Source organism: Equus caballus, chromosome 2 (assembly GCF_041296265.1).
Source record: "Equus caballus isolate H_3958 breed thoroughbred chromosome 2, TB-T2T, whole genome shotgun sequence".
NCBI lineage: Eukaryota > Metazoa > Chordata > Mammalia > Perissodactyla > Equidae > Equus > Equus caballus.
The window spans coordinates 41,429,798-41,445,971 of NC_091685.1; the positions used below are offsets into that span (position 1 = coordinate 41,429,798).

The following is a 16,174-nucleotide window of genomic DNA, read 5'->3' on the forward strand; positions in this document are numbered from 1 at the left end:
TTTTATGTGCCCACTAAAATTGTGTGAGAAAACCTGTTTCCCCCATACCTTGGCAGAAGTCATCAAACTTTTTGATTATTGCTAATCTGATAGGTGAGAAGTGGTGTATTGTTATAATTTTAATTTGCATTTTCCTTATGAGGAAATAGAACATCATTTCATATCTTTAAGAGCCATTTATGAACAATCTATTATATTGTTTACCCATTTCTTTCTTGGGTTGGCAGTCTTTTTCTTATTGATCTACAGATTTTCTTTATATATTAAAGAAGTTTGTCCTATGGCTGTGATGTATGTTACACATATTTCCACAATTTGTCATTGTTCTTTTGATTATATTGTTTTTTCCTTGCAGAGAGTTTTGATTTTTATATAATCAGACTTTTAAATCTTTTCTAACTTCTAGGTTTTGTTTCATATTATTTTCTTCTCCTACTGTTTTCCTGTGTTTTCTTATGATATACTGACTCTCTATTTTATACATTGAAGACTTTGCTCCATAACCAAGGATTCAAACCTGGCATCACTGGAAATGGCGTGAACTGGCATTGTTTGCCTCCAGGGGGACGTTGACAATGTCAGTGTTTCTTGCCAAAATGTTTAACTCCTCTAATTCTAAGGAACAACTGGAAAATTCCAGATCGTGGCACATGCTAAGGACATTGGTCCTGGACTCTATAATTGTTGATGTCGTGGTAAACAAAGGAGAGCTGGTGAACCATTCTAGGCAAAGGAGGCAGAGGAGCACGGGAACCAAAGGCAGTTAAGATCCTCGATTGGATCCTGGGTTAAAAACCAGTAAAGGCCAAAGTGAGGGACGGAGGGTTGCGTAAATTTGGATATGGGCTATACCTCAGAGTACACTGCTGTGTCAACATTGACTTCCTCGGGTGAGAATAGTGTGGTGATTATGTAGGAGAATGGCCTCCGAGGAAACGTGGTGAGACATTTAGCAAAGGATCGTGATATCTGCAGCTTACTTTCAAATGGCTCAGGAAAAAAAGCAGCATACAAACCCCCTTACACCCACAACATGGAGAAGCTGGAGACAAATGTGGCAAAATAGTACCAATTGTGACTCTAGGGGCCGGATATTGGGATGTTCCTTGTACTATTCTGTCAGGTTTCCTGAGGCTTTGAAATTTTTCAAAATAAAAAGGTGAGGAGAAAAAAATCTAACTTTGTTGCATCTGGAATTTATTTTGGTTGCGGTCCCCTTGGCTTTGCCTGGCCCTCCTGGGTTTTGTCCTGGATTTCTGGTTTCTTTCCCCTTCCGTTACAGCGTGCAGTCATCTGTTTCCCTTTCCCTTAGAAACTTATTTTTTTGGATGAGTTATTCCTTTTTGGACTTGGAAGTTTTTATGACCAAGTATCTTTCTGGCAGACTTCCATGACTTTTCTAGAAGCAGGTAAGAACTGGTGTGCATTGGAGCCTGTATTTTTGTTTAGTTTTGTTACGTGCTCCAAGTAAATATGCAAGGAAGTTTAGTTCTCTGAGATTTAAACAAAGTCTTAATGCTCAGCAGTATCATCAAACTAATATGTAGTGTAATTAACCTCCCTCTCAGAGAACCTGGATATAAGCTTTTTCCTCTCAGCTGAGAGTTTTTGCGAGAGGTCAGTCTGCTTGCATTCTGTGGCTGTGGGCTTGTAAAAGACTCCTGGGTTTCATTTTATGAAATGTGACAGTCTTGGGTGAATAGCTGGCCTGTAAAATCAGGAGTCTTTTTGCCAGGGGAGCGCTAACGGGCCAGTTTTGCCAGGAGCTTCTGCTCCCTTTCCGTGGCTTGGTGACTAATGGTTTCGTGGCTTTGGGAATGGGAGATGTCGTTACAAACGATGATGGGGATTTGGCTCCTGAACTGGATTATCTGGGTGTGCCTAGTCTGGGTGTTTATGCCTACACCCATTGGGAATGGGGACAGTTTCTTTCTTAGAGCCCTCACATGGGCTCCTGTGGCCTCCACTCCATTTCTGTCCACTCTTCTGGGCTTTTCCAGGGTGGCCCCGGCCCTGAGCAAACTCTCTGGGTGACTGTGGGTAGATTCCTGCTGTCTTAGGTTCTGTGTTTCCCTGTTTCCTCAGAGTGTGTATATTTTCTCTGATCATCCCTCACCTTACCTCCAGCCACCACGGTCCTTGCCTTCAGGGTGGACAAGTTCTGTGACCCATCAGGAGTTCTTGTCTTCGTGCTGATTCACCCAGCGAGTTAATAGAATAAACGCATGTAGATTCTGGAGTTGTCTTTGTTTAACATATTTTTGATTTTGATTATCAGTTTGTTAAACATTGAGGAAGGAAGGAAACCGAATCTTCAGCAGCCTCTTAGGGGGAGATTTCTTCCTTCCTTGGATTATTTTTTGTTCAGAGGTAGCTGGAGAGAAAGGAGAGGGGAGGGCACCGCCTGTGTCATAGGGCAGAAGCAGTTATCCAAAGAAAGAAAGAATGTGGCTTATGTGATGTGTCCTGTGATGAATCTTTGCAGTTTGTAGCAGTGGTATGGATGTGTTTTCAAGGTAAACAAACATACCTATATTTTTTGCAAATTAGCACATACCTGTATGCCAAAAGCCTATAGGAAAGAGGAGGCAGTAACCCTAAAACTTCTTCAGAGTTTAGAGGAAGGCCCTGCCTGGTGGCATAGTGGTTAAGTTTGCACTCTCTGCTTCGGTGGCCCAGGGTTTGCAGGTTCAGATCCCGGGCGCAGACCTACACACCGTTCATGAAGCCATGCTGTGGAGGTGTCCCACACATACAAAATAGAGAGAGATTGGCACAGATGTTAGCTCAGGGACAATCTCCCTCAAGTGAAAAAAAAAAGGAAGATTGGCAACGGGTGTTAGCTCAGGGCCAATCTTCCTCACACACAAAAAAAGAGAGAGTCTAGAGAAAGAAGTTTCACCAAGGAGCCCACGCCCAGAGCCTCTCAGCTAGATCCTGAGGATAGACATCCCCAGAGCTGGGCAATGAGGAGGGGACTGGCTCTGGAGGCCAAGAGGCTGCCAGCCTGCCACCTGTAGGGGTACAACTGAGGGAGTGAGCCCTCACCCTGCAGGTGACCCACTTAGTTTAACGACTTAATTCTCTAACAGGAAGCTGTAGGCCTTCCTGGTCCTAGGATTCTGAAGGGATGCAGTGAACCGTGTTCAGAACACTTATTTATTCAAACCAGTTATAGGAGACTCTGATGAGGAAGGGATGGAGGGAGAGTGGGGCAAAGGGAGAAGAGCTGGAGAGGGAGGTGATTCTTGAGCAGGCCAACCTCTGCTGGGCACTGGGAGGGCTGGGCCGGGCCCTGCTTGGGCCTGCCTCTGAGAGCAAGGCTTGTCCCTGCAAGAGTGAGGGTGGCATGAACATATCCATATGGCTCTGAGTGAAGGGACCTTGTGCAGCTCCTGAAAAATAAATAGCACTGTGTCAGTTTTCCCCCTTTCTCTTTAAAAACAACTTTTAAATTTCCCAATTTAATTAAAATTTTAAATGGTGACCCTGCAAGAGTTGACATAGCTGTGGCAGTGGGGTTGATGGAGCTTCCATGGGTTGAAATTTCCATTCTGGCCTCCTTCTCTGGAGGTGACCCAAGGTCTGTGGAACCTCCTGGCCAGGCTCCTTCCCTGGGATTATTAGGCTTGGAACTGGTCCTTCCAGCCTGAAGTTGACTTCAGTTCTGTTCCTAAGAAAACTGACCAGCAATGCAAGTTGAGTTTTCCATTGGTGGGGGTAGGGGCGTCGTCAGCCTGCTGGAGGCATCTCAGATGTTGATCTAAGTCACAGGAGAGAAGAAGGGTCCTTCTGCCACCAGCTTGCTCAGGTGGGCTCTTGACAGTGCCGGGTGCTCAGGTGAAGGTCGTCCAGCCTGGGAGACCAGGAGTCGGGGGGTGCTTGCACCCACTTGACAGCTGAGAGTTCCAGCCTTTACATCCACTTATAAATAGTCAAGGGCTCTGGAGTCTGCATCACCCACACCCCTGCAACCTGCCAGAGGCCGAAGGTCACGAGTTAGACTGAATCAGAGGAAGATCCGGAGCGGGATTCTGTAGGGGCTGGTTCCTGATTTCAGGTCTCAGGCTCTGGCTTGGCTGGGTTTCAGGGTTCCAGCTGTTCTCTGGGAAGGAAAAATAATCTCTTTTTTAAATTAGGTCAAAAGATGCCTTTCTTTCCTTCTGTCCTTGTTCCCCTACCCGGTGGAGATAAAACCACCACCTGCGTGTCCCGTGGTCAGAACTACAGAGCTGACAACAGCCCAGGATGGGGAGTGTCCCCATGCAGCCGGGGAAACTTCCTCCGGCTCCACGTTCCCTTCCTGTTTGCATTGTTCCTGAACCGCAAGAGGCTGGCAGAGCAGGCCTGCCAGGTACTCTTTCTTAGCTGTGAAAAGGTGGGTTTCACCCCTTTTGGGACTTGAAGAGACAGCGAGATCTGGGTAACCAATCAGGCCAAAATCACAGGATAAATTTTTTTAACCAGAAGTTCTAAATAGATGCCTTATACCAATCCAGTTACATCAACATTATATAATGTATACATTCAGACTCCTTCCATTCCTTGTCTTAGATTCCCTGAGGGGAGGACATTCTGGGGCTGGGGGCTTCCTTCGTGGTTCCCAAATGAATCTAACACAGGCTCCTCAAACCTGTTCATTCACTTAACCCTTTATGGAGCACCAGATGTGACGGGCAGCGCTGCTTTATCCATCCAGATTCTTCAGCACAGAGCCTATGACCTACGAGCTTTTTGAGGGTCCACAAAAATATTGGAGTCGTGAAAAAACTATATCACCTCTCTCTATGCTTATGAGTTCTATGAGAATTCTACTTAATGAGAGATGTGGGTCCATTTTAATATGTCTCTGAGAATAAGGCTTCCTGGGGCCTATGAGGGCCCTACAGCCACCCTGGGGCCTGCCCTCTGAGAGCTTCCAGTTTGGAGGTGGAAACATCACACAGACACCCAGGTGCAGTGTTGGGGCAGTGCTGTGATTGGGGGACATTTGGGCGGGTGTGCAAACACAGGCTTCAAGAGAGAAGGTAACAATAGAACAGTGAACAGTAAGGAGAGAAGGGAATTCTAGGCTGAGGGAACAGCAGATGCAAAGGCCCAGAGGTGTTGAAGGAGCCTGGTGCAACTGGTAACTCTGAGGCGACCCTCACCTTCGGTGCTATGGACATGGGAGCCAGACGACTCCTTGTTGTGGAGTCTGTTCTGTGTATCATAGGATGTTTAGCAACATCCCTGGCCCCTACCCAGTAGCATCCTCCCAGTTATGACAATCTAAAATGTCTCCAGACATTGCGAGATACCACCAATTGAGAACCACCGCTGTGCAGGGAATGCGGTGGACAGCTGATCTGACCACCTGCCCCTGCACGAGATCTCAGTGGAGGGAGCCCTTTCTTCTTGCTTCCTATCCAGTGTGCAGGTCCTGAGGGAGCTGGCTCTGGGCACGTCTGTGCCTGTCCTGGAGCCCTTTGGTTTCTGTGACATGCCTGCAGGTGCCATGTGCAAGAGTGCCCTGTGGGGCTTGCTCTGAGGGGGAGTCACACCACAGAAAGGAGGATGCACCCCCGAGGCCCTCCTGGTGCTTCCAGGCGCCCCCTTCCCAGCCTGACTGCAGTTTTCTGTGTTGATGCCTGTCCTTTGGTCATCAGGACAGCTGGGCAGAGCAGCCGCACTCTGGTTGTTGGGCTGTTTTGAATCAGGTCAGGTGGGTTTGATTTTAATGCTGTGAGAACCTTCACTGAAGGGCCTTCATCCGAGTGGTTCATACCTGGAACAAAATGTGCTGCACTGCTTCGAAGGGGCATGTGGCAGCTCTGAGCTAGGGGGTGTTCAGAGGGTAATTGTTGAGAGTTCCAGGATCACTCCTGTGCCAGCAGACCTGTGGCCAGAGAGGAGGAGGGCCTGTCTGTATTCTGGCTTCATAGCTGCTCCTCGCTCAAAGAGGGCCGGCGCTGGCTGATGTGGGGCAATCAGGATGGGTTACAGACAATTCCACACGTGTTGGGGGGCCTTTGGAGAGCACCTGCAGGCCTCTCTCCATCCCCATTTCCCAGTGACTTTTTAATGTTTTCTCAACTTTTAAATTTTATTTCAAATCTACAGAAGAGTAATAGTACAGTGAACACCACTAAGCCTTCACCTCGATTCACCAATGTTAACATTTTGCTGTATTTGCTCATGCATTCTCTCTCTCTGTGCATGCGCGTGCACACACATACACACGTAGACACACACACACTTTTTTTCCTGAACCATTTGAGAGTAAGTTGCAAGCATTGAGACATTTCACCCTCAAATACTTCAGCCTGTATCTTTTAAGAACCAGGATGTTTTCCGACATAACCATGACATAATCATCACAATCAACACATACAACACGGATGGGATACTGTTATCTCCCTATTAGATTCTCTCTAATTGCCCAGTAATGGCCTGACTCCTTCCCCTCTCTCCTCCCCGGATCCCATCAAGGACCATTCACTGTATTTAGTTGTTACGCTGCCTTATCTTACTTTCTGATTGACAGTAGTTTGGGTCTCTAGCTTTCTTTTTTCCTATAAAGAGGATTTTCATTTTAATTTTAGTTAAAATGTCTAATGCTTCTATCAGCTTCTGAGCCAGAAGGAGCTAATAGGATGGAGAGAAAGCACGACTTCAAATCCAGGCTATGTCACGTATTAGCTCCGTGGCCTTGAGCAGGTTACTTACCTTCTCTGAGCCTCAGTTGTCTCATCATAAAATGGAAATAATTCCTACTTTGCAGGCTTATTGTGAGGATTCAAATGAGACAATATGCTGACCATGACTGATGTTGTCCCTGGCCCTTAGAAAATGCTCTAGCAACAACAACAATTATCCTTGTTGTTCTGCAATGTCACCTGGCTTCACAGAGCAGGAAGGAGCTTTGAATCAGGTTTGAATTTGGGTTGGTGACCTCAGGACAAATTCCTTATCCCAGGCTCATCCCCTAAGAATGGCGCCCGTCTTGCAAACTCCCTGGCTCGCACAGCCGTCACTAGACCTGTCTTGCTCCTGCTGGTGGATCGTGGTTCAAGAATGCCGAGCCTGGCTCTGGACTGAGAGGCGGGATTTATTAATGAAGGTGGTTGCTCATGAGGCCCTAGCGTCTAGGAGGTTGCAGTTTACTTACTGAGAGTGGAGCTTGTGGAAATTCTCCCTGGTGCTCCAGTTCTGATGTTGCTGGAGGACGTGAGGTGCTGCCCAGTGTGGGACCGCAGATCAGGCCTCAGGCCTCCCTGCCTCTGCCTGGCTCTGAGCGCACTTTTATCCATTTACTTGTATATTGGAGAGCAGTATAGCATCGGGGTAAGAGCCCGGACAATCTGGGTTCAAATCCTGCCCCAGTACAGAGTAGGATGGACTAGCTGGCTGAGCACCTTACCTCTCTGTGTTTCCATGTCCTCATTTGTAAAACCTTTTAGGGATGTTTGCTGTGAAGACTGAATGATTCATATACGTGAATGGTTACGAATAGCACCTGGCCAATAGTAAGCCAGACTATGTGTCAGCTGTTTCTTTAAAGCAGCGTTAATCGGGTGACTTTGCCCCCCAGGGGACACATGGCAACATCTGGAGACATTCTTGGCTGTCACAACCAAGGGGGAGGTGCTACTGGCATCTACTGGGTAGAGCCCAGGGATGCTGCTAAACATCCTACACTGCAGGACAGTCCACACCGCAAAGGATCATCCGGTCCAAGATGTCAATAGTGTCAAGGTTGAGAAACCCTGCTTTAAAGCATCCCCGATGTTTTGGGGCCGCATGTGGAACAGGAAGTGAGGTCTTGTTCTCCCCGCCGCATAGCTCTTCACCCCTTATCATTCCTTTGAGCCAGTTTGGGGCTGATAGGTGAACTGGGAGGGAAGAAGGAAGAAAAGGAAGGTAGGGTATTTTAAACCTGAGAATTCTTTCTTTCTTTTTTTTTTTTTTTTGAGGAAGATTAGCCCTGAACTAACATCTGCCACCAATCCTCCTCTTTTTGCTGAGGAAGACTGGCCCTGAGCTAACATCCATACCCATCTTCCTCTACTTTCTATGTGGATGCCTACCCCAGCATGGCTTGCCAAGCGGTGCCATGTCCACACCCAGGATCCAAACAGGCGAACTCCGGGCAGCCGAAGCAGAACATGCGAACTTAACCACTGCACCACCAGGCTGGCCCAAACCTGAGAATTCTTAATTGTTTAATTTTACTCCCACCTCTCATCCTGGAGCAAAAGTATAATTTACTTACATTGTCTATCACCTGCTGATCTTATCATTAGTAAGAGTAACTAATATCTACTGAGTGCTTGCTATGTGCCAGGCACTATGCCTAGTGCTTTCTTGATGTGTTATGTCAGTTAATCTTCACAGCCAGCACTTGAGGCAGGTGCCATTGTCACCCCCATTCTACAGGTAAGGAAACTGAGGCTTAGAGATGGGAAAGGCTCTATGCTGTCTGAAATTCAGCTCCTTGTCTTTCTCAAACTGCTCGCTTGTGTCTCCCCCATCTTGGTTGATAGGAACACCCACTTTCAGTTGCTCAGCCCCAAAACCTGGGACTCACCATCATGCGCCCCTTCTCTCACACCCCACACCATGCCTGCTGGCCCTCCTGGTGTCCTGCCCACTCTGCATCCCACTGCCACTGCCTCCCTTTTGCCTGGATTCCTACCACAGCCTCCTTACTGGTCCCCCCACTTCCACTCTCTCCCCTCAATCTCTTCTCTGTTTCTGAGTCAGGGTGGCCCTGCTAAAACCCAAGTCAGACCAAGCCATGCCTCTGATCGCAGCCTCACAATGGCTACCCTTCCTGACAGGCCAAAGCTGCGTTCTCACTGGTGGTCCATTCCCCTGCTCCCCCTCCTCCCTCGCTGCTTCCTTCCTGCCCCATCCGGGACCTTTCTTGCTGTTCCTCCAACAAGCGCCCCACACCCCTGGACTCCAGGGCCTCGGTTCAGCTCTGCTCCAGGCTTCCCATGGCTCACTCCTCACCTCTTCATGTCTTTGCTCAGGAAGGCCCACCTGACCACCTCACACTCCTGTTCTCCCTCACTCGGCTTGGTTTCTTATCATAGCACCTATCACCTCTTCCATATCACACTGTGTACCCATTGATTAATTTTTGTTTATTTTATTTTGTCTGTTCTCCCCTCTCACGAGAATGTGCATAGGGATTTTTGACTGTTTCTTCAGTAATGTATCCCCATACATAATAGGTGCTCAATAAATTTGTTGATTGAATGAATGAATGTGTTCCCCGAGGCTACACGGCTGATAAGTGGCATTGCCAGGATGCCAGTTGTTCACCTTCACTCATGTTGCTCCTTATTCCCAAAGTGCACCCCCCACACCCCATCCCAATGCACAGTGGCTCCCAAAAGTGCCCTAGATAGTTCCCAGATCTGGTCGGTCACCACGTTTTGACTCTGCCTCCAGAACACTTAGCACATATTCACGGTGGTACCGACTGTCTGAAGGATGAATCCACTCTGCTTTCCAGCCCTTGCGGGCTTCTCCATGGCCTGTGGAGTCCCATCGAGCTGTTCAGCGTGTCCTCGGGGGCTTCATCGACAGACCGGGGAGCTCAAGCCAGGCCTCCCCACACCCCTTCCTGCAGCCACAGTGGCAGTCCAGGCTCTCACACTGCTCCCATCCTGCAGTTCCATCTGCCGAAGTGTCCCACACCCTCCCATCCTTACCATCCCTTCTCCGTCGCTCCTGACAAAAGCCCGGCTCTCACCTGGTCCTGAGGAGACCTCCCCTCGGCTCTGCCCCAGTCTTTTCTCCGCACTAAAGCCACAGTGATCTTGTAAAGCTCACACTCTCCGTGACTCCCCAGTGTTGAACACCTGCCCTCACCTCTCTTAGAGACGCACCTGGCCCTGCGCTGGCTCGCCTTGAGCCCGTTCACCTTGTTCCCAAGGCCTCAGCCACACCTCCTTCTCCAGTTTTTCCAAAGACCCAATCTCTTCTTGCTTTAGGACCTTTACACAAGTGTACCCCTGAGCAAAGAAGTGGTCCTGCCCAGCGTCTCCTCATCCTTCAGGTAACAGCTCAGAAGTCTCTTCCTGGGGATGCCTTCCCCCAGGGCTTGGTCAGGCTTCCTGCTCTGTGTGTCTCAGGGCACCTTGCATTTACCCTTGGAGTCATTTATCAGCGTGTCTGAGGATGCATTTACCTGGATGTGACTTGATTAGCATCTCTGTTCCCTGCTGAGTGGAGCCCTTCGTCACAAGCACACCGTGGCTGTTTGGCTCACCTGTGTATCCTCAAGGCCCAGCACAGGTCCTGGCATATAATAGATGCTCAGTAGTTGTTTGTTCAGAGAATGTCTGTTCCCTGTGCCTGCAGTGCCCTTTCGCTTCTCTGCCAGCAAACTCCTGTCATCCTTTAAGACAAATGCTTCCTCTTACTCTGCCGCTTCTTACACCGGCTCAAGGCCCTGGGTCTTTTTCCTCCTTCCTCTGAGCTACACAGGGGGAGGTGCTGGGCATGGTACATTACATGTGGTTGGCATTCTGGAAGTGTTTGTGTCTTAACCTGACAGATCTTTTTCCTCATTGTCACGTATTGCTGTGTTGTTTTCCATTTGCCTTGTATAGTGTGGTTTCCTCAGCCATTTGCTCACCTCCTGAAAGGCAGGCTCAGTGTCATAGCCCTGCTTTTGTATCTCCCGCTCCTAAGCCTGACATGGGGCTGTGTACAACTAGAAAGATTCTAGTATATCCTTCTTAAAACCATGCAGTGTCTGCTTAAGGTTATGGGGCCCTTGGCACTTTGAGAGGCACCTTGAGACCTCCTTTTTCTCATTCCAGACTGCCTATGTAATTTGGGAGGTCCAGTGCAGGGCCCCTTATTCGACAATTATGAAGAGTTTCAGGGGCCGTCCCGGTGGCAGTGGTTAAGTGCGCACATTCCACTTCAACAGCCCAGGGTTCACTGGTTTGGAGCCTGGGTGCAGATATGGCACTGCTTGGCAAGCCATGCTGTGGTAGGCATCCCACATATAAAGTGGAGGAAGATGGGCACGGATGTTAGCTCAGGGCCAGTCTTCCTCAGCAAAAAGAGGAGGATTGGCAGCAGATGTTAGCTCAGGGCTAATCTTCCTCCAAAAAAAAAAAAAAGAATTTCAGGGGCCGCCCTGTGGCCGAGTGGTTAAGTGCACGTGCTCCACTTTGGCAACCTAGGGTTTCGCCGGTTCGGATCCTGGGCGCAGACATGGCACCACTCGTGAGGCCATGCTGGGGCAGCGTCCCATGTAGCACAACCAGAGGAACTCACAGTTGGAGTATGCAGCTGTGTACTGGGGGACTTTGGGGAGAAGAAGAAAGGGGAAAAAAAAAGATTGGCAACAGATGTTAGCTCAGGTGCCAATCTTAAAAAAAGAAAAAATTTTTTTTAATTTCAAGATGGCGACAGCAGAGCGTTAAACCGTGAATGGAGCCCTTCTCAGCTCCCAGGCCTCATGCTCCTGAAGCCAGCCCTGGTCTTGTATCCACCAAGGGAAATATGGTAGATCGTGATTTCCTTTTTACAGATGGTGAAATGAAGGGCCCAGAAGGGCAGTGACCAACCTCAGGTTGTACGGCCAATGCGCGACAGAGCAGAACCAAGAACAGAATCCAGCTCCTGCAGCATGCTTACCCCCAGGGACTTTGAGCCTCAGTTTCCTCCTCTGAAAATTGGTGACATTGACCTGATTGTAAATGGCAAGTAGCACAGTTGGCCATGAGTCCCTGGGGCCCATCGGAAACACCACAGCATCGCTTTGAAGTCTTCTCTTACGGTCATGAATACAAAGTTCCTCTCTGCTTCTTGGAAGGATCCGAGCCCTGTAGACAGTAGGAGGCTAATTGGCTGTTGTGGTAGTTGAAGAAATTAAAGCCCCTCAGAAGTGGGAGAACGTTGTCTCTTTTCATCTCTTTTTGAAGGAATGTGAGGACTTGGTGGAAAGTTCCCCCAGGGTTCCTTGGCATTTTGGTGCTTTGATATGTAGAGGAATAAAAGAGCAATTAATTGCTATAAATGTCTGTTCCTGTAGGGATAGTCTGAGGGTGGAGGGGGTGGCAGTGGTGGGTGACGGCTCTTCCATCCCAGGGCCATCCGCTGGTGGAAGGGGTACACACAAAGAGACCCAGAGGTTGGAGTGGGCCGTAGGGCCACCTGTCGGAGAGGCTTTTGGAATCTCAGTTTCCCTGTAAAACACATTTTCCTCAGCCCCTGGGGTGAGCAAGCAGCTTTCTTTGTAGAAATCACTGAAGACAGAGAGGTTTCCAAGCTCCCCTTGGTCCTGCACCTCCCTCAGAACAGGTTTCTCAAAGTATTCTCCTCAGACCTCTGTCCTCACCGCAAGACTGAGAGCTAGGCATCCACCTTTAAACCAGGTGTCCCGAGGTCTGTGCACAGCAGTGGACGAGATGGCCAGGCTGCATGGGTGGGTGGGGCCCCCGCCTACTTCTCTCTGTGCCTCCCAGCCGTCTGCCATCATACTCCTGCCAGGTTAACGTGCAGAGGACCTGAGCCATGAGGTTGCATGTGAGAGGCAAAAGAAAGGAAGACAGTGTTCTCTGATTCCTGGAAGAGTGTGTTTGGGGCAAGCAGACATGTGGGCAGGCTAGCAGGTTGTAAATTATCGGTATCTGTTTTGTGTGTGTGTATGTTAATGTTTACATACACAACCACAGCTGTTCACCTAGCACACAACAAACACAATGCGCGTCTGAGCACGGAGGAGGTGGACACCCCGGTACCTGTGCCTGTCTCGTCAGGCCCTGTTTGGTGGGTGGAACGCCTTCTCATGCAGGTGCAGGACTTGCCCATCAGCTGTCCCGGAGTGATTCACTCCGGTCCTCAACGTCTCTGAGCGCAGCTTTCAGTTGGATTTGGTGACTAACCCAAGGGGTGGAGGAGAGTGTGTGCTTGACCTGCTTTGGCCGGAAATGACAGGCGAGCATAGCTGAGTCAGCACCTCGTCCCAGAGGTGTTGGTGCGAGTTCCCTGGGCTGGCCAGACACACAGGTATTTCTGGACTGCGGCAGACCGATTGCCATGAGCTTCCCGCCAGCAGTCCTGTATCTGTCAGCATGGGGCGTGTGCTCCAGGTTCCACTCTGGCAGCCTTTGGGCCCCTCCTGGCTCCTCCCATGACCCGTGTCTGTGTTTCCACAGGGCCGCACCTTCCTATTTCTCCCTGACCACAGCCCGTCTGTCACAGTTGAGCACCTGTTTGCCTGAAGTTAATTTCCAGAAGCAGGTAAGGGCCCCTGGGGAAGGACTTCTGGTAATGTGGCCATAGAACGCTGTTGGGGAGGGGACCTTGGGGACAGGCTCCAGGGCCGACTGTGAAGTTAGCTCATCTCATTTCCTTTCTCCAGCATCCCGAATAGTGCTCATTTCTTCAGCCGTGTGGGTTCCTACAGCGAATTTTGTGGTACTACTGATCTCTTTTAGTCTGTTAAGATGTGTGCAGTCTCTGAATTAGTATTTTATGTAAGTTCTATGAATCGTACAATCGACATTGTGATTTTTGTGCAATGTAAACATTGTACAAATGTAAATGTACATTTTTTAATGTAGCATTTAAAATATATCACAATTTCTTAAAAAATGGACAGAAGACAAGTGCTGGGACCCATGGGGCAGAGGGGTGGTACGTCCAAAGGGCTCCCTGCTGTCTGGCCCAGCCTGAGATTACTCAGTATTTTCCAAGCAGGTGCAAGACCACCCTGGCTATAAATGTGTATTCCAATGTATATAAACGTGGGTGTTCAAACAGCATTAGCCTCAAGTTTATAAATAAAAATGAGTGCAGGTGGCTATTTGTATTCAGGGCCACTCGTGCCTCTGGAAGGGAGGCTAGCTTTCAGAGCTGTTTATCAGAAAGTCTGATGGCTGCATGTAACACTCAGCAGTCCTGCTCTCCGGGTCCCTCTTGCACTGCCTCCCGATTCTTCTAGAGTGAAATCAACTGCTTCAAAGCTGGAGATCATGTGCTGGTAGAGATTAGGTCCCTGCAGAGCCTGGCAGGAGCATGGTATCTTACATATGACCTCAGATGTCTCCCGGAGAACGCAGTGTGGCCTCTCAGGTGACGGGCCACATTTGTCACTTTGTACGATCCTTCCCAGTGGTTGGGAGCCCCTTCCTCACTGTCCTTCACCAGCCAAGCGTCTTTCAGCAAAGATGCAGGCTCAGAGCCAATGCGGGGGGGGGGGGGGGGCGGGGTGCATCTGTGTGTCTACAGTGAATGTATGTACCTTGGTTTCTCTCAGTTGCATTTGTCCCAATCTGATGTGACTTTCTGGAATCACACCCACTTTTCGCAAAGCACATGGATGTCTACAGCATAATGTATAGCCACAGGCCTCTCCCCTTCTCATTCCTTTGGACAGTTGATAGTTGCCTGTTATCTTCCATTTTGGGGCTCATTTATGCCTTTCCCTAGTTAGCTTCCAGAATGTTATATCTTAAGAGAGGGAGCAGTCTGTCTCTGACTTGGGCAGTTAACACAGAGGTTTTCTTAGGATTTAGAATGGAAGCATCACCATTTTGGTGATGGGATGTTTATGGGGCTTGTGGGGAGACCATAATTGAGAAGCATCGTTACTTTTGGTTCTTACAACTGAGGACTGAATGAATACTTAGTGTGTCTAAATTAGTTCCAGTTTGGACTTATGTGACTGAAACATATTTTAATGGAGACCAGTTCTTGATCCCTACAGGAGAGAATAACAATTCTCAAACGAAGTTGATCTGATGCTTGTCAGAATTGTGATGAAAATTTAATACATGTTTGCTTGGATAGGCACCAAACCCAAATACACTTTAATATGCCTGTGGCACACCAGTGACTGAAATGTCTGTGTTGTTTGGGTTGATTATGATTTATGCTCTTCAATTATTAATTTTCTTCACATGGACACCTGTGATGTAGATTCTGTTTAGGACGGAATTATGTAACCCAGTCATGACGTTCTCATCCATTAGGATTGGAGTGTGAAGGCGGGAGTGTGTGCTCATGGCCACGTTCTACCCCAGATCTAGCCCTCAGTGTTCCCACTGTCAGGCAGCAGGATGAAATCAGCTCAGGATAGAGCTTGAAGGATGCTAGAAGACGAGAATTTTTAGAAATGACAGGAGTCTTCCCCAAAGCCAGAAAACACAGTTTGAGAAACCATGTCTGCCAGGGAAGTGTGCTAAAGTGGGAGTAACCCAGCCCCAAAGAGCCTTTCAGAAACCAATGACCACACCATAGGCCCATGGCTGGGCTGCCTGAGTGCCCCCTAATAATCACAGCGTGAGTGTGGGAGGTCACCGGGAATAGTGAGGCTACAATGGCGGGGAATGATGGAATGACACCAGTCTCTACAGGGTGCTGAGCATAGGAACGTTCAACAGAGCAAAATTCTGTAAAATAGACCTCATGTGAGATGATTCACACACACACACACACACACACACAAAATCTCTCTGTCTGTCTGTCTCTCTCTCCTGTTGTTTCTGAGTCCGCATTTCTGTTGGAGGAAGCCTGGCTTGTCAGGAAAGGACGGCGAGGAAGGGGTTCCCACCCACTGTGAAGCCAGGACCCTAGGTCCTGGGATGCGCAGCAAGACCAGATACGTGTCCTTGCCTGGGTAGAGCTGGGCCCCTGAGTGAGTGAATAGATCTTGCGCTGGGGCGCAGGACTGGCGTGTGGTTTGTGACAGTATGATCAGAATGCGGGCTTGAACTTGATGGGCCTGCTGGGGACAAGTGGAGTCGGGCAGCACTGAACTCTGGTTCTTTTGTGTGTGGTGACACCTAGTGGCCAGTCACTTGTCTCCCGTGCTGTCTTTCACGAGGAGAGAATCCTTGGACACAGGACAGAATTGGATGATTTTTACTCCTAGAAGCCCTAACTCCCAGTTTGAAGGCCTTACGGGGAATTTCAGATTTCCTCTGGAGAACGTGAGAACCCAAGGCACTCAAATTACTCGGGAATGAGAGTCCTTTGGAAAAGCTAAATTTGGTGATGGAGACCGTATTGATACTTTGGTCTCTTTCAACACGATGACATTTGGCCCTAAATTGATGTGGATGTTGTCAGGGTTGGGGGAGCCTGGACATCTCAGGCTGCCTCGATATTCCATCCAGCCATCAGGCTGCATTTGTTAAGTGCCCGCCAGGCGTGG

The 16,174-nt window shown here is 48.9% G+C and overlaps 1 protein-coding gene across 8 annotated transcripts in view; it reads left to right on the top strand.

Moving 5' to 3' along the window:
• Positions 1-16,174, top strand: part of CTNNBIP1 (catenin beta interacting protein 1) — a 49,499-nt gene that overhangs the window by 9,850 nt on the left and 23,475 nt on the right. For 4 of the 8 annotated variants that reach the window (XM_070260974.1, XM_070260977.1, XM_023635829.2 and 1 more), the window contains one exon: positions 13,173-13,257. The exons of 2 other annotated variants lie outside the window; for them this stretch is intronic. The gene's annotated coding sequence lies outside the window, so the exon portion shown is untranslated. Of the gene's footprint in view, positions 1-11,542; positions 13,258-16,174 lie in introns of all 8 variants that reach the window. 2 more of the 8 variants (XM_070260973.1, XM_070260976.1) reach the window with 1 other exon arrangement.